Consider the following 24131-nt stretch of genomic DNA (forward strand, 5'->3'; position numbering starts at 1 on the left):
CTGCCACCTCTGCCTGTGTCTATCCCCTCTGCCACCTCTGCCTGTGTCTATCCCCTCTGCCACCCCTGCCTGTGTCTATCCCCTCTGCCACCCTTGCCTGTGTCTAAACCACCCCCCCCACACCTGCCTGTGTCTAACCTCCCCCCTGCCTGTGTCTAAACACCCCTGCCTGTGTCTAAACCCCCCGCCACCCCGCCTGTGTCTAAACCCCCCCGCCTGTGTCTAAACCCCCCCCGCTGCCCCTGCCTGTGTCTAAACCCCCCCCCCGCTGCCCCTGCCTGTGTCTAAACCCCCCCGCTGCCCCTGCCTGTGCCTAAACCCCCCGCCTCCCCTGCCTGTGTCTAAACCCCCCAACCACCATTGCATTTGATTGAACTCCCCCACCACTGTTGCATGTAAATCTTACTTCCTGATAAATTACATTTTAATTTTCATTGCCATGATATAAAATAATGGTTGTGGGGGCTTTTGGTGGGTGTGATTTTTTTGGGGGGGGGTAGGTGGGCTGGGCAGCATTTCATTCCTGGACCCAGGCAGCACAATGTCTTGGGCCAGCCCATATATGTTTTCTTTTTTTTTAAGCTGTGTACTTACCTGAATTTGCCTTAGGCTGAGTTCACACTGGCATTAAGAGCAGGTGTTTGAGAGGCGTTTTAAAAAGCCCCCCAAATGCCTATGCACAAGATACAATAGATATATAGTGCTGTTCACACTAAGCGATAGCATCCTGTTGCTTCAAAATTGAAGCCTCATGTCGAGTCAGGAGGTGTTTGAAGCCTTTTCAACGCCCCCCATTCAAGTCTATGGTAAATGCTCTGGTAGGCAGTTGCAGGGCATTAAGATTTGTTCATTTACTGTAATGGAATAGGCATTTGTGGAGCAGTTTTAACGTTCATCAAATGCTTCAAAACTGCCCAAAGGGTGTTTGGGGAGCATTTTTAACTCCTCATTAATGCTTGTAAAATGCCTGTCAAATGCCCAGACTAAAGCTCATTGATGCCGGTCTGACGCCCACACTAATGCCATACAAACTCTATAGGAGTGTTTGTTGAGCATTAGATATTTATATCAGCATCTTGCAGTCCTTATACAGCAGGTCGTCCTTCACATTTTTGTTACCACTGTGACAATCATATTATTTTGTATTTATACATGCACTGTATACTTCCTTCATAATTGTTTTGCAAGAAGTTAATGTCCATATTTTATGTCTTTAGACAGTTCTACTTCATCAGTTTGTCTTCCTGAAGAAACAGACTCTGCCCTGCAAAACGTGTCGAGAACATATTCAAGACGCTATGAGTGGAATCTTTAAAAATGTATGACGGCATTTATATAACATGTTGTATAATTGTCCTCACCTTGATTTAAAGTGTACAGTTTTGTATTATGTGTTTAACTTGGTGCCTTATTTAGGATGTTTTTACTGAACATAGACAATAAAAGTTGTTTTTTTACTTGGAGATTTTTTCTTGGTGTGGTACCATTAAAGTCCTATTGAACTTTGTGTCTTAGGGAATGCTCTCTTTATGCATGTGTAATATATTATGTATGCACTTCCTGCCCTGGAGTTGTTGGCTTCGAAACCCTGGAAATTGAGAGAGAGAGAGAAAGTCTCAGCCAAATGTCCCATCCATGCTACAAGCCAGAAGAGCATACTCGCCAACTGTCCTGGGAAATTCTCAGGATTTAGACCTTTGTCCCGGTCTTACAGTTTCCTGGGAAATGTCCCGGTCTAAATCTTTTTTCCCACTAGAGGCTGCGGCGGTGTCCTGTCAGATAGTGTCCGCATTCGCAGTACACATGACAAGCAGATTCTGAAAAGATCCGAAGATGAACGGCGCCTGTGTCGTGAGTCCAGGTTCTAGCCCCACCATCCAAGTGGAGTGGACATAGTTAGAATAAAAAAGAGCCGAGCAAAGCGAGGCCGTGCCCGAAGCGTGGCGAGCGACACAAGCCCGCAAGGGTCCCTCTAACTATGTGCAGCCCTATGTCCACTTGGATGGTGGGGCTTACACCTGGACTCATGGCGCAGGAGCCGTTCATCCTTGGAAATTTTCCGAATCTCCTTGTGCTCCATACTGTGCAAGCGCTGCGCCTGCGCAGTACACAGCGGACACTGTTCCATAGGTGGACATTTTTGGACAGAACACCGGCACTAATAAAATGTCTCTGCCGGCTGCCATTTTACTGAAGACCAGCTATCGTGAGGAAGAAAGAAGAGGCTGAACCCAGGCTCTGCCTTTTGGTTCTTCCCTTCAGCTGGTCATCTGTAATTGGGCGGAGGCCAAATCACCTGCGGCCCACACCTGAGGGGACACTTAATGTAAGGAGGGACTCCACTGGCTGGGGACACCTGATGTATAGGGGGACTCCGCTGGCTGGGGACAACTGATGTATAGGGACACTCCGCTGGCTGGGGACACCTGATGCAAAGGGGCACTCCGCTGGCTGGGGACAACTGATGTATAGGGGCACTCCGCTGGCTGGGGACACCTGATGCAAGGGGCACTCCGCTGGCTGGGGACAACTGATGTATAGGGGCACTCCGCTGGCTGGGGACAACTGATGTATAGGGGCACTCCGCTGGCTGGGGACACCTAATGTATAGGGGTACTCCGCTGGCTTGGGACAACTGATGTATAGGGGGACTCCGCCGGCTCGGGACAACTGATGTATAGGGGGACTCTGCTGGCTCGGGACAACTGGTGTATAGGGGGACTCCGCTGGCTCGGGACAACTGGTGTATAGGGGGACTCCGCTGGTTCGGTACAACTGGTGTATAGGGGGACTCCGCTGGCTTGGGACAACTGATGTATAGGGGGACTCCGCTGGCTGGGGGCACCTGATGTATAGGGGGACTCCGCTGGCTGGAGACACCTGATGTAATGAGGGAATCAAAGTTACACAAAAAAGAAAGCAAAGAACATATAAAACACACACCACAAAACGTGCTGGAAAAGCACATCAACCACAACCTGCATAGATGTGAATCTAGCCTTAGCGAAGGTTCTGGTTTTTCCCCACAGTTGTATTGCAATATCCTATTTGGGGAGGGTCATTTCTCATAACCCCCCTGAAAAGAGGGCTTCACAATTCATGTACTGACAAGAAGCCTATTGATAGGAGGAGAAAGAAGAGAGACAGAGATGAGCTCAGTCAAATCGGCCAACATTGGAGCCATGTATGACCAGCTTTAGTTAGCTCTCATAACAGACTATATAATGTTTGTTTGTTTTTGAGTCATGTCTAAAAAGAAGTATAAAAAACATGGGTCTTCCACATGCCACTTAGGCCCCTTTCACACATGCGGACAATTTTGGATGAAATACGGACATACATGCATCCCTATGACCCGATATCATCCGTCTCCGCTATGGTCCGATTCTGCAGACGGAGGAAAATCCTATTTTTCTATCCTTCTGCAGAGCGGATCGGATGAACACGGACAGACGGCCCATGTTCATCCGATCTCCCATAGAGGAGAGCGGAGATCTGACAGGGCGGTGTGCAGGGACCGCCCTGTCATCCGCCGGCTCAGCGGGGATAAACGGAGCGATCTCCGCTGAGCAAGCGGATGTTCACGGGGCGGATCATTACGGATCCGTCCCGTGTGAAAGGGGCCTCACAGGGTAGCCCACTATGAAGACATATAAGACATACAGGACAGCACAGTGGTTCATGGCTCTACCTTCATGGAGTTTGTATGTTCTCCCTATGCTTGTGTGAGCTTCAAGATCATATGGTAGGTTAACTGGCACAAGTATGTATACTTGTATATTCACTATATTACCAAAAGTATTGGGACACCTGCCTTTACACACCCATGAACTTTAATGGCATCCCAGTCTTAGTCCGTAGGGTTCAATATTGAGCTGGCCCACCCTTTGTAGCTTCCACTTTTCTGGGAAGGCTGCCCACAAGGTTTAGGGGTGTCTATGGGAATCTTTGACCAGTCTTCCAGAAGCGCATTTGTGATGTCAGGCACTGATGTTGGATGGGAAGGCCTGGCTCACAGTCTCCACTCTAATTCACCCCAAAGGTGTTCTATCGGTTGAGGTCAGGACTCTGTGCAGGCCAGTCAAGTTCCTCCACCCCAAACTCACTCATCCGTATCTTTATGGACCTTGCTTTGTACACTGGTGCGCAGTCATGTTGGAGCAGGAAGGGGTCATCCCCAAACTGTTCCCACAAAGTTGGGAGCATGAAATTGTACAAAATGTCTTGGTATGCTGACGCATTAAGAGTTCCCTTCACTGGAACTAAGGGACCAGGCCCAACCCCTGAAAAACAACCCTACACCCTAATATCCACTCCACCAAATGATTTGGACCAGTGCATAAAGCAAGGTCCATAAAGATACAGGTGAGTGAGTTTGGGGTGGAGGAACTTGACTGGCCTGCACAGAGTCCTTTCCTCAACCCGATAGAACTCCTTGGGGATGACTTAGAGCAAAGACTGCGAGCCAGGCCTTCTCGTCCACATCAGTGCCTGTGCTCACAAATGTGCTTCTGGAAGAGAGGTTCAACATTCCCATAGACACACTCCTAAACCTTGTGGACAGCCCACAGAAGAGTTGGAGCTGTTATAGCTGCAAAGGTGGGCCAACTCAATATTGAACCTTACAGACTAAGACAGGCAGGCGTCCCAATACTTTTTGTAATATAGTGTACATCTGAGATATGAATCTTAGATTGTAAGCTCCTGAGGACAGGGGCTGATGTGAATGTACAAAAATATCCTAAGTGCTGTATTAATTGTTGGTGCATAAATACATACTTTTAGTAAATAAAAAACCCGGGGTCAGGAATAAACTTTGCAAGTCTCTTCTGCCAAAAACTTTCTACGCCCCGCGTACTTTTCATTATTATTATAGGGCTTTAGTTCCACTTTAATTTAAAATGTATGTTCAGCAGGTTTTGTACCAGAAACAAAGGCTTGTGTCATCAAAATTAAACTGAAATAATTTTAAAATAACTAACATTTTTTAAATAAAATATAATTAAAATAAAAGGCAATAATGTACAAGGAACCCTCTACAAAACGGAAAGGGATTCTGGGCAATGCCAAAAAAAGCCTCTTTTCACATTCGGAGCCTCCAGTTTCCTCTCCTAGAAAGTCATAAAAAGATGACATTTTATTTGAATGGATGGGAAATCTGTTGGTAAAATATGACATTTAATGGAATTTGGGCTAAACTAAGAAATATGGTCTTACAAAGGTTCTCTGGAAAGAGACAACCTGTAAAGCAATGAGGGGCGGGTCCCACCGGTGCGATGTCCGAGATCGGTTGTGATTCGCACTGCAGTGCAAATCACATGCGATCTCTGTATGATGCGATTACAGCAACACAGATAGTATGGCTGAATTTGCATCGCATTTGGACCAAACTCGCACAGGACCGCCAATGCGATCCGATTCCTGTCCGAATTTGATTTGGGGGTATCATTAACTTTTAACTGACTCTCCCAGCAGTTCACATAGGGCAGTGTGAACTGCCGCCGGGAGACATGCGATGTGGGAACCCGCAGTGGATTCGCAGGGTTCCCGTATCGCAGTAGAGTGAAACGAGCCTAAGTGCCGGTCCAGACTAGTGCGATGCGAGAACCCTGCGAATCACACTGCCATATGCGAACTGCTGGGGGGTGTCATTATATGTTAACGACACCCCCATTTCAGCTCGCATATCACACTGCGAACTGACAGTTCGGACATGAATCGGATCGCATATGTGTGAACACATATGCGATCCGATTCTGGTCCGAACAGAAAAAAGGGTCCTGTGCGTGTTTGCACCGAAAGCAGTACGATATCAGCCATACTATCTGTATGGCTGACATCGCACCCGCACAGACATCGCATGTAACATGAACAGCAGTGCGCTGCGAATTACATGCAATGTCTGGCATTGCGGTAGTGTGAACCAGCACTTAACCACTTGCCGACCGCCGCACGACGATATACATCGACAGAATGGCACGGGCAGGCATATGGGCGTATATATAAGTCCCTGCCTTCCCGCGGGTGGGGGGCCCCCCGGTGCCTGCGGCGGTCGGTATTCGTTCGGGAGCGATCCGGGATGAGGGGGCGGCCATTCATTCATGGCCACCCCCTCGCAATCGCTCCCGACGAATGGAAATCCTTCGTGACATCACTTCCTCTCCTGTAATGTAAACACAGGCAGAGGAAGTGATGTAATCTCTCCTCGTGTCGGTATTTTTCGTTCCGGCACCGAGGAGAGAGGATCGGTGAGTTGCACCAACACGACACTTCACAGTAGAACATGCCAGGCACACTCACACCCCCCCTTTACCCCCCGATCACCCCCCCAATTACCCCTGCCCCCCCCAGTCACAGTGACACCAATGCATTTTTTTTATTTTTTTGCATTGGTGTCATTTGTGACTGTAATAACTGTTAGGGCAGTTAGGGTTAGCCCCCTTTAGTTCTAATGTACCCCCCTAACCCCCCCAATAAAGGTTTAACCCCGTGATCACCCCCCGTCGCCAGTGTCACTAAGGCTGGGTTCACATTGCAGCGGTTTATGAGAACGGATGTGATTCGCACCGCACTGCAGTGCAAATCACATCCGATCTCTGCGATTCGAGTTCAGCCATTTGCCGCACCCGCCGCACCCGCCGCAAATTCGCACGGGACCCTTTTTTTGGTCCGCAGCAGAATCGGATCGCATGGGTGTTCACACCATGCGATCCGAGTTTGCAGATCGCACTGCGATATGCGAACTGATCTGGGGGTGTCATTAACATTTCACTGACACTCCCAGCAGTTCGCATAGGGCTGGGTGAACTGCCGCCGGGAGGCATGCGATGCGGGAACCCGCCGCGGATTTGTGGCGTTCCCGCATCGCTCCAGTGTGAACCCAGCCTAATAAGCGATCGTTTTTCTGATCGCTGTATTAGTGTCACAGGTGACGCTAGTTAGGCAGGTAGGTATTTAGGTTCGCCGCAGCTTTTTATAGCGCCAGGGACCCCCATATACTACCGCATAAAGCCCCCTGATTGCCCCCTAGTTAACCCTTTCACCAGTGATCACCATATAACTGTTACAGGTGACGCTGGTTGGTTAGTTATTTTTTTATAGTTTCAGGGCACCCGCCATTTATTACCTAATAAAGGTTTAACCCCCTGATCACCCGGCGGGTGTCATTTGTGACTGTAATAACTGTTAGGGCAGTTAGGGTTAGCCCCCTTTAGTTCTAAGGTACCCCCCTAACCCCCCCAATAAAGGTTTAACCCCGTGATCACCCCCCGTCGCCAGTGTCACTAAGGCTGGGTTCACATTGCAGTGGTTTATGAGAACGGATGTGATTCGCACCGCACTGCAGTGCAAATCACATCCGATCTCTGTGCGATTCGAGTTCAGCCATACAGATAGTATGGCTGAATTCGCGTTGCACCCGCCACACTCGCCGCAAACTCGCACGGGACCCTTTTTTTGGTCCGCAGCAGAATCGGATCGCATGGGTGTTCACACCATGCGATCCGAGTTTGCAGATCGCACTGCGATATGCGAACTGATCTGGGGGTGTCATTAACATTTCACTGACACTCCCAGCATTTCGCATAGGGCAGTGTGAACTGCCGCCGGGAGGCATGCGATGCGGGAACCCGCCGCGGATTCGTGGCGTTCCCGCATCGCTCCAGTGTGAACCCAGCCTAATAAGCGATCGTTTTTCTGATTGCTGTATTAGTGTCACGGGTGACACTAGTTAGGCAGGTAGGTATTTAGGTTCGCCACAGCTTTTTATAGCGCCAGGGACCCCCATATACTACCGCATAAAGCCCCCTGATTGCCCCCTAGTTAACCCTTTCACCAGTGATCACCATATAACTGTTACAGGTGACGCTGGTTGGTTAGTTATTTTTTTATAGTTTCAGGGCACCCGCCATTTATTACCTAGTCTCACTAGTGTACCCGTAAATTTAGGGGTGTCTACTTTCCAAAATGGGGTCATTTGGGGGGGGGGTTTGTGCCATCTTGGCATTTTATGGCCTTCAAAACTGTAACGCCCTTAGAAAGCCTGAAGGCGGTGCTTGGTTTTCGGGGCCCCGTACGCGGCTAGGCTCCCAAAAAGTCCCACATATGTGGTATCCCCGTACTCAGGAGAAGCAGCAGAATTTATTTTGGGGTGTCATTTCACATATGCCCATGGCATGCGTGAGCAATATATAATTTAGTGACAACTTTGTGAAAAAATAAAATAAAATAAAAAAGTTTGTAATTTTCCCGCAACTTGTGGCAAAATATAAAATATTCCATGGACTCAACATGCCTCTCAGCAAATAGCTTGGGGTGTCTACTTTCTAAAATGGGGTCATTTGTGGGGGTTTTGTGCCATCTTGGCATTTTATGGCCTTCAAAACTGTAATAGGTAGTGAGAAGTGAAATCAAAAATTTACGCCCTTAGAAAGCCTGATGGCGGTGCTTGGTTTTCGGGGCCCCGTACGCGGCTAGGCTCCCAAAAAGTCCCACATATGTGGTATCCCCGTACTCAGGAGAAGCAGCAGAATTTATTTTGGGGTGTCATTTCACATATGCCCATAGCATGTGTGAGCAATATATCATTTAGTGACAACTTTGTGTAAAAAAAAAAAAAAGTTTGTAATTTTCCCGCAACTTGTGGCAAAATATAAAATATTCCATGGACTCAACATGCCTCTCAGCAAATAGCTTGGGGTGTCTACTTTCTAAAATGGGGTCATTTGTGGGGGTTTTGTGTCATCTTGGCATTTTATGGCCTTCAAAACTGTAATAGGTAGTGAGAAGTGAAATCAAAAATTTACGCCCTTAGAAAGCCTGAAGGCGGTGCTTGGTTTTCGGGGCCCCGTACGCGGCTAGGCTTACAAAAAGTACCACATATGTGGTATCCCCGTACTCAGGAGAAGCAGCAGAATTTATTTTGGGGTGTCATTTCACATATGCCCATAGCATGTGTGAGCAATATATAATTTAATGACAACTTTGTGTAAAAAAAAAAAATAAAAAAAATTTTTTTGTCATTATTCAATCGCTTGAGGCAAAAAAATAAAATATTCAATGGGCTCAACATGCCACTTATCAATTTCCTTAGGGGGTCTACTTTCCAAAATGGGGTCATTTGGGGGGGTTTTGTACTGCCCTGCAATTTTAGCACCTCAAGAAATGAGATAGGCAGTCGTAAACTAAAAGCTGCGTAAATTCCAGAAAACGTACCTTAGTTTGTAGATGTGACAACTTTTGCGCAAACCAATAAATATACAGTTATTGACTTTTTTTTTACCAAAGACATGTGGCTGAATACATTTTGGCCTAAATGTATGACTAAAATTGAGTTTATTGGATTTTTCTAATAGCAAAAAGTAGAAAATATCATTTTTTTTCAAAATTTGCGGTCTTTTTACGTTTATATCGCAAAAAATAAAAATCGCAGAGTCAGTCAAATACCTTTAAAAGAAAGCTCTATTTGTGGGAAGAAAAGGACGCAAATTTCGTTTGGGTACAACATTGCATGACCGCGCAATTACCAGTTAAAGCAGCGCAGTACCAAAGTGTAAAAAGACCTTTTACATTTACCAGCAAAATGGTCCGGTCTGAAAGTGGTTAAAGCGGAGGTCCACCCTAAAATGGACCTTCCGCTCATCGGAATCCTCCCCCCCTCTGGCGCCACAATTGGCACCTTTCAGGGGGGAGGGGGGTGCAGTTACCTGGATAATCCAGGTAACTGCACCCACTTCCGGGATAGCTCTCTGCGGAAAGGGGCATAGATTACGCCCCTTTCCGCAAGTGCCCGCCCCCTTCCGCAAGTGCCCCGCTGCCTGCTGGGAAACACACAGATCCCAGAGGCAGCGGGGACCATCCTTATTGCGCAGCGGAACTCGCGCATGCGCAGTAGGGAACCGGGAAATGAAGCCGAAAGGCTCCATTTCCTGATTCCCATACCCAAGATGGCGGCGGCAGCACCCGAGTGACGATCTAAAGATCCGCTTCGGGTGCCGACATCGCGGGCGCACTGGACAGGTAAGTGTCACTATTTTAAAAGTCAGCAGCTGCAGTATTTGTAGCTGCTGGCTTTTAAAAAAAAAAAACGCGGAGTCCCGGCGGACTCCCGCTTTAAACATTATTTTGTAATCTTGAGATCCTTTAACTTGCAATACTAACAGAGTAAAACTTATACAGCCCTGCCCTCTGCTGGTAGAATTGCAGACTGCAGTTCTGCTATGCAGTAGTGTAACTAAAGGCAACATTTATTTAGTAATTGATGGAGTGGAGAGCGATTAGAACATCTGTCAGGTTTTTACTGCTTCCTTTCCCCCTATTAGGGAGATTCACCTGTTGTATTTGTCATGTTTACAGTTATCACTGAAAATTTATTAAAATCTAAAATGTTGGGTTGTCATCAGAATAGTAATAGAGGGGAAATGTTTAAAGAGGAAGTAAACCCTGATGGGTTTACTTCCTCTTTGATTCCCTGCAAAGGTAAAGCATAATGGACTACTATGCATCGCATAGTAGTCCATTATGTGTCACTTACCTGACACAGGAGCCAGCGAAGTCACCGCTGTCCCCTGTAGTCCGGAGCCTCCATCTTCTTGGTGGGTCTCGCTGCTCCGGCGCTGTCATTCGTCGGAGCCGTGATGACGTCACTCTCACGCATGCGCACGGGAGCCGCCACTCGTGGCATATCGTCGTTAACTGCGGCACGCTCAGTGTGCCTGCGCGCCGCTGTCTACGGCGCATGCTCTGTAGACAGCGGTGCCTGTCTTTCGGCAAATATCTCCTAAACCGTGTAGATTTAGGAGATATTTCTTGGACCTACAGGTAAGCCTTAACCACTACAGCCCCGGACCAATAAACACCTTAAGGACCAGAGGTCTTTTTACAATTTCGCACTGCGCTGCTTTAACTGGTAATTGCGCGGTCATGCAATATTGCACCCAAACGAAATTTGGGTCCTTTTCTTCCCACAAATAGAGCTTTCTTTTGATGGTATTTGATTGCCTCTGCGATTTTTATTTTTTGCGATATAAATGGAAAAAGAGCGAAAATTTTGAAAAAAAAAAGATATTTTCTTGTTTTTGTTATAAGAAAAATCGAATAAACTAAATTTTAGTCATACATTGAGGGCAACATTTATTCAGCCACATGTCTTTAGTAAAAAAAATGTCAATAAGCGTATATTTTTTGGTTTGCGCAAAAGTTATAGCGTCTACAAACTAGAGTACATTTTCTGGAATTTACACAGCTTTTAATTTATGACTGCCTATCTCATTTCTTGAGGTGCTAAAATGGCAGGGCAGTACAACCCCCCCAAATGACCCCATTTTGGAAAGTAGACACCCCAAGGAAATTGCTGATGGGTATGTTGAGCCCATTGAATATTTATTTATTTTGTCCTAAGGGATTGAATAATGACAAAAAAAAAAAAAATTTTTACAAAAAGTTGTCACTAAATGATATATTGCTCACACATGCCATGGTAATATGTGGAATTGCACCCCAAAATATATTCCGCTACTTCTCCTGAGTATGGGGATACCACATGTGTGGGACTTTTTGGGAGTCTAGTCGCGCACGGCACCCCGAAAACCAATCACCACCTTCAGGATTTCTAAGGGTGCAAATTTTTGATTTCACTCCTCACTACCTATCACAGTTTCGAAGGCCATAAAATGCCAAAATAGCACAAAACCCCCCAAAATGACCCCATTTTGGAAAGTAGACACCCCAAGCTATTTACTGAGAGGCATGTTGAGTCCATGGAATATTTTATATTTTGCCACAAGTTGCGGGAATATTACAAACTTTTTTTTTTGCACAAAGTTGTCACTAAATTATATATTGCTCACACATGCTATGGGCATATGTGAAATGACACCCCAAAATACATTCTGCTGCTTCTCCTGAGTACAGGGATACCACATGTGTGGGACTTTTTGGGAGCCTAGCCGCGTACGAGACCCCGAAATCCAAGCACCGCCTTCAGGATTTCTAAGGGCATACATTTTTTATTTTATTCCTCACTACCTATCACTACCTATCACAGTTTTGAAGGCCATAAAATGCCAAGATGGCACAAACCCCCCCAAATGACCCCATTTTGGAAAGTAGACACCCCAAGCTATTTGCTGAGGGCCATGTTGAGACCATTGAATATTTTTTTTTTGTCCCAAGGGATTGAATAATGACAAAAAAAAAAAATTTTTTTTTTACAAAAAGTTGTTACTAAATTATATATTGCTCACACATGCCATGGTTATATGTGGAATTGCACCCCAAAATATATTCCACTACTTCTCCCGAGTATGGGGATACCACATGTGTGGGACTTTTTGGGAGTCTAGTCGCGCACGGCACCCTGAAAACCAATCACCACCTTCAGGATTTCTAAGGGTGCAAATTTTTGATTTCACTCCTCACTACCTATCACAGTTTCGAAGGCCATAGAATGCCAAAATAGCACAAAACCCCCCAAAATGACCCCATTTTGGAAAGTAGACACCCCAAGCTATTTACTAAGAGGCATGTTGAGTCCATGGAATATTTTATATTTTGCCACAAGTTGCGGGAATATTACAAACTTTTTTTTTTGCACAAAGTTGTCACTAAATGATATATTGCTCACACATGCTATGGGCATAAGTCAAATTACACCCCAAAATAAATTCTGCTGCTTCTCCCGAGTACGAGGATACCACATGTGGGGGACTTTTTGGGAGCCTAGCCACGTACGGGACCCCGAAAACCAAGCACTGCCTTCCGGATTTAAATATAAAATGCTACCAAAAAAACTGTTAGCGATCGCAGGGATCAGGCCTGACTCTGCGATCACTGCAGTTATGTGTTTAGTGTTTTGTAAGTGACAGTGATCGATCGATACTGCACTTGGGTGGGCTGGGCAGAGGGGCAAAACGCAGGTGCTAGCAGGTATCTGGGCTGATCCTGCTAACAATGCGTTTTTTTGGAACCCTGAACTGCTGGGGACGCTAGTATAGATCTGATCAGATCAGATATTGATCTGTTCAGATTCTATACCACTACAGGAGGTTTATACTTTGCGTGTGGGTTTTGCCGGACTGGCACTAACCTAGCGCTGCCTGGGGCGATGCAGACCCTGACCCTAAAACCTAATTGATATCACCCACCGGGTGACCAGGGGGTTAAACCTTTATTGGGTAATAAATGGTGGGTGCCCCGATGCTATAAAAAGCAAACTAACCAGAGTCACCCGTAACACTTATACGGTGATCAGTGGTGAAAGGGTTAACTAGGGGCAATCAGGCGGTTCACATTTTTATTAGGTAGTATATGGGGGTCCCTGGCGCTATATAAAAACCTGACGGGGAACCTAAATAACTAACTGGCTAACCAGCGTCACCAGTGACACTTATACTGTGATCGCTGGTGAAAGGGTTAACTAGGGGCAATCAGGGGGTTAAAACCATTATTGGGTAGTATATGGGGGTACCTAACGCTATAAAAACCTGGCGGTGAACCTAAAAAAATAACTAGCTACCTAACGACACTAGTGACACTAATGCAGCGATCAGAAAAATGATCGCTTAGTGACACTGGCAAAAGGGGGTGAAAGGGTTAACTAGGGGCAATCAGGGGGTTAAAACCATTATTGGGTAGTATATCGGGGTACCTAGCGCTATAAAAACCTGGCGGTGAACCTAAAAAAAAACTAGCTACCTAGCAACACTAGCGACACTAATGAAGCGATCAGAAAAATGATCGCTTAGTGGCACTGGCAAAAGGGGGTGAAAGGGTTAACTAGGGGCAATCAGGGGGTTAAAACCATTATTGGGTAGTATATCGGGGTACCTAGCGCTATAAAAACCTGGCGGTGAACCTAAAAAAATAACTAGCTACCTAGCGACACTAGCGACACTAATGCAGCGATCAGAAAAATGATCGCTTAGTGACACTGGCAAAAGGGGGTGAAAGGGTTAACTAGGGGCAATCAGGGGGTTAAAACCATTATTGGGTAGTATATCGCTGTACCTAGCGCTATAAAAACCTGGCGGTGAACCTAAAAAAATAACTAGCTACTTAGCGGCACCAGTGACACTAATGCAGCGATCAGAAAAACGATCGCTTTAGTGACACTGGCAAAAGGGGGTGAAAGGGTTAACTAGGGGCAATCAGGGGGTTAAAACCATTATTGGGTAGTATATTGGGGTACCTAGCGCTATAAAAACCTGGCGGTGAACCTAAAAAAATAACTAGCTACCTAGCGACACTTGCGACACTAATGCAGCGATCAGAAAAATGATCGCTTAGTGACACTGGCAAAAGGGGGTGAAAGGGTTAACTCTAGGGGCAATCAGGGGGTTAAATCTTTATTGGGGGGTGATAGGGGTCTACCCTGGATCTAACACTAACTGCCCTGACAGTTTTAACTGTTACAACTGACACTGAATGCAGTGATCAGTAAATAAATGATCAATGCAATCAGTGACACTGTGACTGGGGGGGGGGGGCGATCGGGGGGGGTTTGTGTACCTATGTGTACCTATGTGTCAGTGTAGTGTTTTGGTGCACTTACTTTTAGTCTTCTCCTCGTAGTCCGGTCAAAAAGACCGCCCCGAGGAGAATGACATCACTTCCTCCTTCCTGTGTAAACAATACACAGTGGGAGGAAGCTTGTCATTGGCCAGGAGAGATCCAGAGGGGGTGGCCAGAAACCAACGGCCATCCCCTCATCACGGATCGCTCCTGGAGCAAACCGGACCGCCGTATCCAGCGGGAGGGGGTCCGATCGGACCCCCCACCCGCTGGAAGGCAGGCACGTACATCTACGTGCTTGTGCCTGCCTGTGCCATTGTGATGACGTACAATGGCAATACGGCGGTCCTTAAGTGGTTAATCTAGGTTTACCTGTAGGTCAAAGTGGTTTGTAAGGGTTTACAACCACTTTAAATGGAAACACTAGTTCTGACAACAACCAGGGATTGTATTTCTTTATATGCATTTTTACCAGTACAAGCCGCATGGGGAAGGATCAACCTCTTTTTCCATTAGGGGTCTGTCCCAGGGTATTTTTTCTTTGACAACCAGGGATTTCCTCTCACTTCCTGTTTTGGCTATTGGACAAGAAGTTAAGTGATATCTTCCCAGTGGGACACAGATTGCAAAACAATACCCAACGGGTTATAACCCTCCTTTACTCTATACAAAATGAAAAAAATGTTTTGCCTTTAGTTCTACATTAGGCTGGGTTCACACCATAGCGATGCAGGAACGCCGCGAATCCACAGCGTTTTCCCGCATCGCATGCCTCCCGCCGGCAGTTCACACTGCCCTATGCGGACTGCTGGGAGTGTCAATGAAATGTTAATGACACCCCCAGATCCGTCCGCATATCGCAGTGCGATCTGCACACTCGCACAGGAATCGGATCGCATGGTGTGAACACCCATGCGATACGATTCTGCTGCGGACCAAAAAAAGGGTCCCATGCGAGTTTGCGGCGGGAGTGATGCGAATTCAGCCATACTATCTGTATGGCTGAACTCGCATCGCTACGGAGATCGGATGTGATTTGCACTGCAGTGCGGTGCGAATCACATCCGGATCTCTTACCCGCAGCGGTGTGAACCGGACCTTAAGCAGTCAGTGTAAATAAAGAACTAAAAATAATATATAGCACAAGCCACCGGCCACCATCATTTTCAGAATAAAATACAAATATATTTTTGGCTCCAGGTCTACCAAGGGTGCTTTATTAAAGAGTACCCTATTATATTAAAGGTCCAATCTGCTCAAAACTGCTATTTTACTTTTGGGCGGAGTTTTTTTTTGTTTTATTTTTAATCTTTCACTGGCTCCTTATGCTTCTCGGGGATTAAAGAAACACAATCTGACTCCATTGCAGCCCTGCTGTAACTTTTGTTTATATTGTAAGATAAATAAAAAATCCAATAAGGAAATGAACGCCTACATATAGTGCATCCGTAAAGTATTCACATCGCTTCACTTTTCCCACATATTGTTATGTTATAGCCTTATTCCAAAATGAATTAAATTCAATACTTTCCTCAAAATTCTACAAACAATACCCCATAATGACAAAGTGAAAAAAGTTTGTTCGAAATCTTTGCAAATTTTGTAAAAATAAAAAAACGAAAAAAGAAATGCCATGTACATAAGTATTCATAGCCTTTGCTCAATACTTTGTTGAAGCACCTTTGGCACCAATTACAGCCTCGAGTCTTTTTGAGTATGATGCTACAAGCTTGGCACACCTATTTTTGTGCAGTTTTTCCCATTCTTCTTTGCAAGACCTCTGAAGCTCCATCAGGTTGGCTGATGAGGCTGCCACCACCATGCTTCACTGTAGGGATGGTATTGGCCAGATGATGAGCGGTGCCTGGTTTTCTCTGACATGACACTTGCCATTCAGGTCAAAGAGTTAAATCTTTGTTTTATCAAACCAGAGAGTTTTGTTTCTCATGGTCTGAGAGTCCTTCAGGTGCCTTTTGGCAAACTCCAGGTGGGCTGTCATGTGCCTTTTACTGAGGAGTGGCTTCTATCTGGCCACTCTACCATACAGGCCTGATTGGTGGAGTGCAGAGATGGGTGTTCTTCTGGAAGGTTCTCCTCTCTCCACAGAGGAATGCTTGGGCTCTGTCAGAGTGACCATCGGGTTCTTGGTCACCTCCCTGACTAAGGCCCTTCTTCCCCGACCTCTCAGTTTTGCCCGCTTTAGGAAGCATCCTGGTGGTTCCAAACTTCTTCCATTTATGGATGATGAAGGCCACTGTGCTCGTTGGGACCTTTAATGCTGCACACATTTTTCTGTACCCTTCCCCAGATCTGTGCCTCAATACAATCCTGTCTCGGAGGTCTACAGACAATTTCTTGCAGTTCATGGCTTGGTTTGTGCTCTGACATGCACTTTTACCTGTGGGACCTTCTATAGACAGGTGTGTGCCTTTCCAAATCATGTCCAATGAACTGAATTTACCACAGGTGGACTTCAATCACTTTGTAGAAACATCTCAAGGACGATCAGTAGAAACAGGATGCACCTGAACTCAATTTTGAGTGTCATGACAAAGCTATGAATCCATGGGATTTTTTATTTTTTTATTTTTAATACATTTATAAACAAACTTCTTTCACGTTCTCATTACGGGTTATTGTTTGTAGAATTTTGAGGGAAATACATAACAAAATGTGGAAAAAGCGAAGTGCTGTGAATACTTTCCAGATGTACTGTAAATCCTAAGCAGTGGTGAAACTTTCAGGGTCGCAGCAGTCACGCAGCAGGCCCTGCCGTTCTGCCACTGTGGGGGGCCCCAAGACCTGGCATCTCCCCTGCACCTCTGGCTGTCTGTTTTTAGTATGCAGTGGGGGGAGGTGAGAGGCGGCGATCAGAAGTTGTATGGTGCCCGCGGGATCTCCCTGGGGCTTGTAGTTCTCTCTTCGAATGTATACAGTGGAGAGGGGAGGGGCCTCACTCTTCAGCGTGTCGCTCTGCTTCTACACTCTTGCCGATACATGCCCAGGTCAGACGCCCCTCCCCTCTCTACTGTATACAATCGGAGAGAGAACTACAAGCTCCAGGGAGATCCCACCACCCGTGGATGCAATAGAGCTGCTGATCGCCACATCCCACCTCCCCCCAGGTGGGAGGTACAGAGATGTGCTGGGGGTTGGAGGTGCACAAAAAGTGGAGACCAGCTAGGGACAAGGGAACCTCTGCAAGGTGGAGGGGGGGTTGCGGCTGTCTGGGGACCCTGATGTAAGAGGGGGCCCTCTGGGTTCTCTGAAGGGAGCCCTCTGGGGACCCTGAAGTAAGGGGGCCCTCTGGGGAACCTGATGTAAGGAGGGGCTCTCTGGGGACCCTGATGTAAGGAGGAGCTCTCTGGGGACCCCGATCTAAGGGGGAGCTCTCTGGGAACCCCAATGTAAGGGGGGCTCTCTAGGGACCCTGATGTGATGAGGGGGGCTTTCTGGGGATCGTTATGTAAGGGGGGCTCTCTGTGGACCCTGATGTAAGGAAGGGGCTCTCTGGGGACCCGATATAAGGGGGAGACTCTCTGGGGACCCCGATGTAAGGGGGATGCTCTCTTGGGATTGTGAAGTAAGAGGGGGCTCTCTGGGGACCTTAATGTAAGGGGTAGGCTCTCTGGGGTCCCTGAAGTAAGGGGGCCCTCTGGGGACCCTGATGTAAGGGGGCCCTCTGGGGACCCCAATGTAAGGATGTCTGGGGGCCCTGATGTAAGGAAGGGCTCTCTGGGGACCCTGATGTAAGGAAGGGCTCTCTAGGGACCCTGAAGTAAGGGGTCTCTCTAGGGACCCTGATGTAAGGATGTCTGGGGGCCCTGATGTAAGGAAGGGCTCTCTAGGGACGCTGAAGTAAGGGGGGCCCTCTGGGCACCCCGATGTAAGGATGTCTGGGGGCCCTGATGTAAGGAAGGGCTCTCTAGGGACCCTGAAGTAAGGGGGGCTCTCTGGGGACCCTGATGTAAGGAAGGGATTGTCTGGGGACCCCAAAGTAAGGGGGAGGCTCTCTGGGTACCCTGAAGTAAGGGGGCCCCTCAGGGGACCCTGATGTAAGGAAGGGGCTTTTTGGGGACCCTAAAGTAAAGGGGAGGCTCTCTGGGGACCTTGAAGTAAGGGGGGCCCTCTGGGAATCCTGATGTAAGGAGGGGCCCTCAGGGGACCCTTATGTAAGGAGGGGCTCTCTGGGGACCTTGATGTAAGCTCGGCTCTCTGGGGACCCTGATGTAAGGGGGGGCTCTCTGGGGACCCTGATGTAATGGATATTTCCCCTTTTTCTTTATGGACTTTACAGTGCTTTGAAAAAGTATCCTTACCCCCTGAAATTTTTCACATTCGTCATGTTACAACCAAAAACATAAATGTATTTTAAAAATAAACAAATTATGTGCTATATCACTCACTCAGGTGAAAAAATTGATATAATTGCCGTGGGCAATGCGTGAGTGAATGTTGGTGCAACTTCAACTGTCTCCCCCTGAGGAAGACACGTGATCGCCATGTGTCGTCACAGAGAGGGGAGGGTCCAGGACAGTGGAGGAGACAGTCACTTGCTCTCTGAGCTAGCTGCTGATTCGCACAAGTCTGCAAACCAATTGGAGAGGATTTTAACATTGTATTTTTTCTATAGCCTGGTGCTCTGCAAGCACCTATAAAGTGTGAGTACCCTGATATGTACCTACAATAAATTTCTATATTTAAACGATAATGTACTATCTGGCCTCCTTTGTATTTTAAATTGAGGATACCATCTTTGGATTACACCTGGGGGAGCTTGTAAATCCTGCTACTTAGAGCCCAGAGGTGGTTCAGCTGCTGTTGTGGACCAAATTTAATTGTGCGGTCACACAATTGGAGGTGAGCGCAGTCACATGGGGGGAGCACGTGTGTGAAGTCACAGTTAATATTATTTGGATCATCATCTCAGAGTCACTTTACGGGACATTATATTATATATATATTTTTTCACTGGGAACTTGTTGAAAATAAGTTTTGAATAATATATATATATATTTATTTTTTTCACTGTGGACTTGCTGAAATTAAGAATTTTTGATATCTTATTTTGACGTTTACTTCAATATTTTTATATTTCTTTTACTGGGCACTGTTTGCTTCTAATATATATATATATATATATATATATATATATATATATACATACATACATACACACATATATACATACATATATATACATACACAAACACACACACACATATATATATATATATATATACACACACACATTTTTTTATTTTTTTATTTTCTTCACTGTGGACTTGCTGAAATTAAGTTTTGAATATTTTTTTTTTCTCACTGTGGACTTACTGAAATGAAGAATGATATTTGGATGTTTACTTCAATTTCCTTTATTTCTTTCACTGTGTACTTGCTGGACGAGTATTTCCTTTATATATTTTTGCACCATTTACTGTATATTCTCCTGTTTTGTGCCTTCCTGGGGGGTCCCTGTGGGGGGTGGCAGCGGGATCGCCCGGCACAGAAAGCAGCCCAAGGTTTCATGCCTGTGTCGGTGTTTGAGGCCACTCATGATCCTTTGGATCTTTCCATCTCACTTGGCCTCCATCTTGCTACTCCAGTGGGAAGTTTGAGCCTGCTAGGTAGCGTTCTGTGTCAGTGGGTTGGGGGAGGTCAGTCAGGAAGGGAACACCTGCTTCTTCCTCCCACAACCCTACATAGCTGCCGCCTATCAGGCTGTGGATTGGTGGGGGAGGGATGTTTAAGTGCACTGCATTGGAGATTAGTTTGTTTTCAGTGTTGCCAACCTTTGATTGAAATTTAATGACACAGCACTAAAAATTTACTGGCACAGCCAAGTTTTTACTGACATTTCCAAAAGTTACAAAATCACAGTTTTAAGTGCAAATGAGAGTATTTAGGCTACAAACAAGTACAAATTGCAATTATCAATATGATTTAAAGTAGATAAGGCAAAAAAACATATTTTTTATTTTATTTTTGATATAGTAAGTAAGTAGCTCAGGGACAGGACTCAGGAGGGCACGAAATTAGAATGGGCGCACACGCACATAAAATTCACTCTCACAGTGACACTGACAGCAGTGACCTCAGTGGGAGGAATAGTGCCCCATCATTGGTGTCAGTGGGAGGAATAGTGCCCCATCATTGGTGTCAGTGGGAGGAATAGTGCCCCATCATTGATGTCAGTGGGAGGAATAGTGCCCCATCATTGGTGTCAGTGGGAGGAATAGTGGCTCATTATTGGAGTCAGTGGGAGGAATAGTGCCCCATCATCGTAGTCAGTGGGGGAATAGTTCCCCATCATTGGAGTCAGTGGGGGAATACTGCCCCATCATTGGTGTCAGTGGGAGGAATAGGGCCCCATCATCGTAGTCAGTGGGAGAATAGTGCCCCATCATTGGAGTCAGTGGGAGGAATACTGCCCCATCATTGGTGTCAGTGGGAGGAATAGTGCCCCATCATTGATGTCAGTGGGAGGAATAGTGCCCCATCATTGATGTCAGTGGGAGGAATAGTGCCCCATCATTGGTGTCACTGGGAGGAATAGTGCCCCTTTGTTGGTGTCAGTGGGAGTGCCTCAATGTTGTGTGTATCACTGGCAGGAGTTGTAGGCCATTGTTGGAGTCAATGGATGAAATAGTGCCCCAAGGGCCAGATAAAGGTAAGCAAATGGCCACATCTGGCCCTGTTGCCATAGTTTAGAGACCACTGCTTTAGAGCTTATCAGTTTTTCCATTTCTTTTGTTACAAGTACAGAGAATAGCTGTTGATCTGTCAGAAGTGCTGTTGTATGTGTGAGTGTTATCAGCCATACTCATTATCTTTTTCCTAAACTACTCAACCACTCCTCTCTCTGATCTCGACAGCATACAGGTTAATTCCTCTGTAGTCCAAGACAGGAAAGAGGAGGGCTCTATGAAATAACACAGGAAGACCACAGAGGACTCAGGACAGCTCTGAAATTCTGAAAAGATTTTTTTGCGCTTATCAAACAGAAATAACAAAAGGCTTTTAATAGTATATTGAACAGACCAAAAGGGAGCTAATACTTATAGAATTGGGGTCTAGACTACCATGGAACACCAGAAAGATAGGCACCTCATCCCCTGTACATATTTGATTTATAAAAATGAAAAGAAAAGAGGGGGATTTTGCGGTGTTGTAATACAGAATGAAATACATGAAAGGTACTATATAAATATATATTTTCCCCTTTTTTTTTCTAGCCTTGACTTACCTTCGTCTATGCCCTCCTTCTATTGAGTGGCCATCTGTGGGCAGAGGGTTACACATATTTTCCACACTTAGTGGCTGGTTTTTAGTGCATCTGAGGGTTCAGTTAGGGGAGGGTAAGCGCTTCTTCTTGAATCTTCACATGGAAAGCTTCTCACACATTTTATAATTTCTTGTTTATGTCTTCCAAATCTTACATTGAATATTACTAATTTCTGTTTTTCTCAAACACTTGATAGTTTGCACATCCCCTGATGAAGCCAATGCGAAACATGTTGGGATAAAGTGCAGCAAGTACCTCATGTCTTGTCTTCAGGACCCCTCCATTTGTTTATGTATATCTTCTTGTGATTGTACTATGTGCAATTTTTTAATTGTATCTTAATAAATGAATACATTTTATATAGTACCTTTCATGTATTTCATTCTGTATTACGGCACTGCAAAAATCCCCCTCTTTTCTTTTCATTTTTATAAACGGAGCTAATACTTGTTGGGGCTTACATGCATTGTAACAGCTTGTAGGCAATACACAAGGACATGTTCTAGTACAATGTATCACAGGATGCATTTGTCATACACAGCTGTGTGATCTTATACGACTGAAGTGTCTTAGCGATGTGCAGTGATCCATTGCCTTTCGGTGGGTTTGTATGAGCCCTTTACATAATATTGTATGTTTGTTCAGAGCTTTGTATGAATACTGCATCACTGAGCATTGTTCTGTGCTGGGGAGAGGGGGTCGGTGCCAGCAAAATAGTGCTGAGTGGTTCACAGTGTGACCTGGTGGTGTGAATCAGCTGCAACCACTCTCATTGTGACACTGTGACCTCAGCCCATGGGTTCTTCTCAGCTGTCCCTATCACTGTACCATCTCATAGGCATGGAGTTTGAGTAGCACACATCGGTCACCATGCAGGAATCTGCTAATTCCCTGGCGATGGACGGGTACTGCAGCAACGTGCCAGCCTTCCTCTCCAAGCTGTGGACACTTGTAGAAGATCCCGAAACCAACCACGTTGGTAAGTGTTTCATTGGTGAGGCCCAGCTAAAGAGGTTCAGAACTGTAGGGATTAGGGATGCTATAGGGATTTTGTAAGTCTTTTCTATATACAGTACATAGAGGTTAATATCATACCCAGAGATGAAAAGAGAGCGGAGTTAATATTTTAATTTCCTATTTGACCTTCATAAGCACCTGCAGCCAAGAAAGATACCTGGTTGGTTAATCAAGAAAATACATTGATTATGAACTAATATTTAATTTTATGATATATATTTTGTCTTGTAATTCTACCTGAACCTGGCTCTTTTTGTGTATTTTACATTTGCCTTTTGTTACCTACATTTAAATTATTTTCATTAGAAATTATCTTAGAAAAATGTTTATTAAAAAAAAGATTAAAGCATATTTAATCATGAAGGATGAGAAAATGTTGTAAGTTTGTAGTAATATCCTGTGGGTTAATTAGCATATAATTGTGAACCCCTTTTCTGTATTAATACATTATGAGCCATCTAGTCTTTATAATAAAAATCTTATTTCACAAATACACATATTACAATCTTTATTGAAAAAATGGTGTAAACACCAAAGGTTATTGATGCAAAGACTGTGAACCCATGTATTTAATAAATAGTGGATCTACATTACTGGAAATAATCTTAATATGGCCCAATCCTGTATTCAAAGCAATTCCAGTGTGTGTAAATCCTTGGCGTGTCTAATCATGCCACAGCATTTCATTGGCACTGAGGTCGGTACTGTAGTCTTGAGCATTCTTTCTAATTGAGACACTCCATTGTTGATACACTTCTGTGTTTTGTAATATTATCAGGCTGCATGACCCTTCTGTTTGGCTTTTCCGAGCCAAATGTCCTGGCATTCTGTTGTAAAATGTCTTCAAACAATTGGAACTCAATAGCGATTGCAAGACGTAACATACTGACTTTACCATGCTTCACAGTTGAGATATGGTTATAGTGGTGGTATTAAATGCATTGCTGCTTCTTGGCATAACACTTGGCATAACATATTGTTCTGCTTTTTTTTAAACTGTTCACTGATCATGCCTAGTAGACATCGGACGAAAAATACTGCTTTTGTAGCGATCGTTCCGATAATCGAATCATTAGTACACAGCTTTTAAGAGCTGATCAAGCACAAAACTTTTTCTCGTACGATTTCAGAACGACTGATTTTTTTTTAAATTAGTATAATATTTGTACAAAAAAAAAAACAAACGTGACCAAGACCACGCATGCTTGCAAATGAAAGACTACATTACAATACAATACATGACATCACTTCTGAAGTTGTATTCTGTTGTACGAGAATTTTCATAACTTTAGTAACCTATTGGTTTTCGATATGAGACTAG

At 45.3% G+C, this 24131-nt stretch overlaps 1 long non-coding RNA gene across 1 annotated transcript in view; it reads left to right on the forward strand.

The window, feature by feature from the left end:
* Positions 1–1387, forward strand: part of LOC143959426 (uncharacterized) — a 35123-nt gene extending 33736 nt beyond the window's left edge. The window contains exon 2 of the long non-coding RNA XR_013270225.1: positions 1218–1387. This is a non-coding gene — a long non-coding RNA (uncharacterized LOC143959426). The remainder of the gene's footprint in view (positions 1–1217) is intronic.
* The last annotated feature ends 22744 nt before the right edge of the window (positions 1388–24131 follow it).

This window comes from Lithobates pipiens, unplaced genomic scaffold, assembly GCF_037356315.1.
Source record: "Lithobates pipiens isolate NorthernLeopardFrog02 unplaced genomic scaffold, aLitPip1_a1.2 Scaffold_74, whole genome shotgun sequence".
Lineage (NCBI taxonomy): Eukaryota > Metazoa > Chordata > Amphibia > Anura > Ranidae > Lithobates > Lithobates pipiens.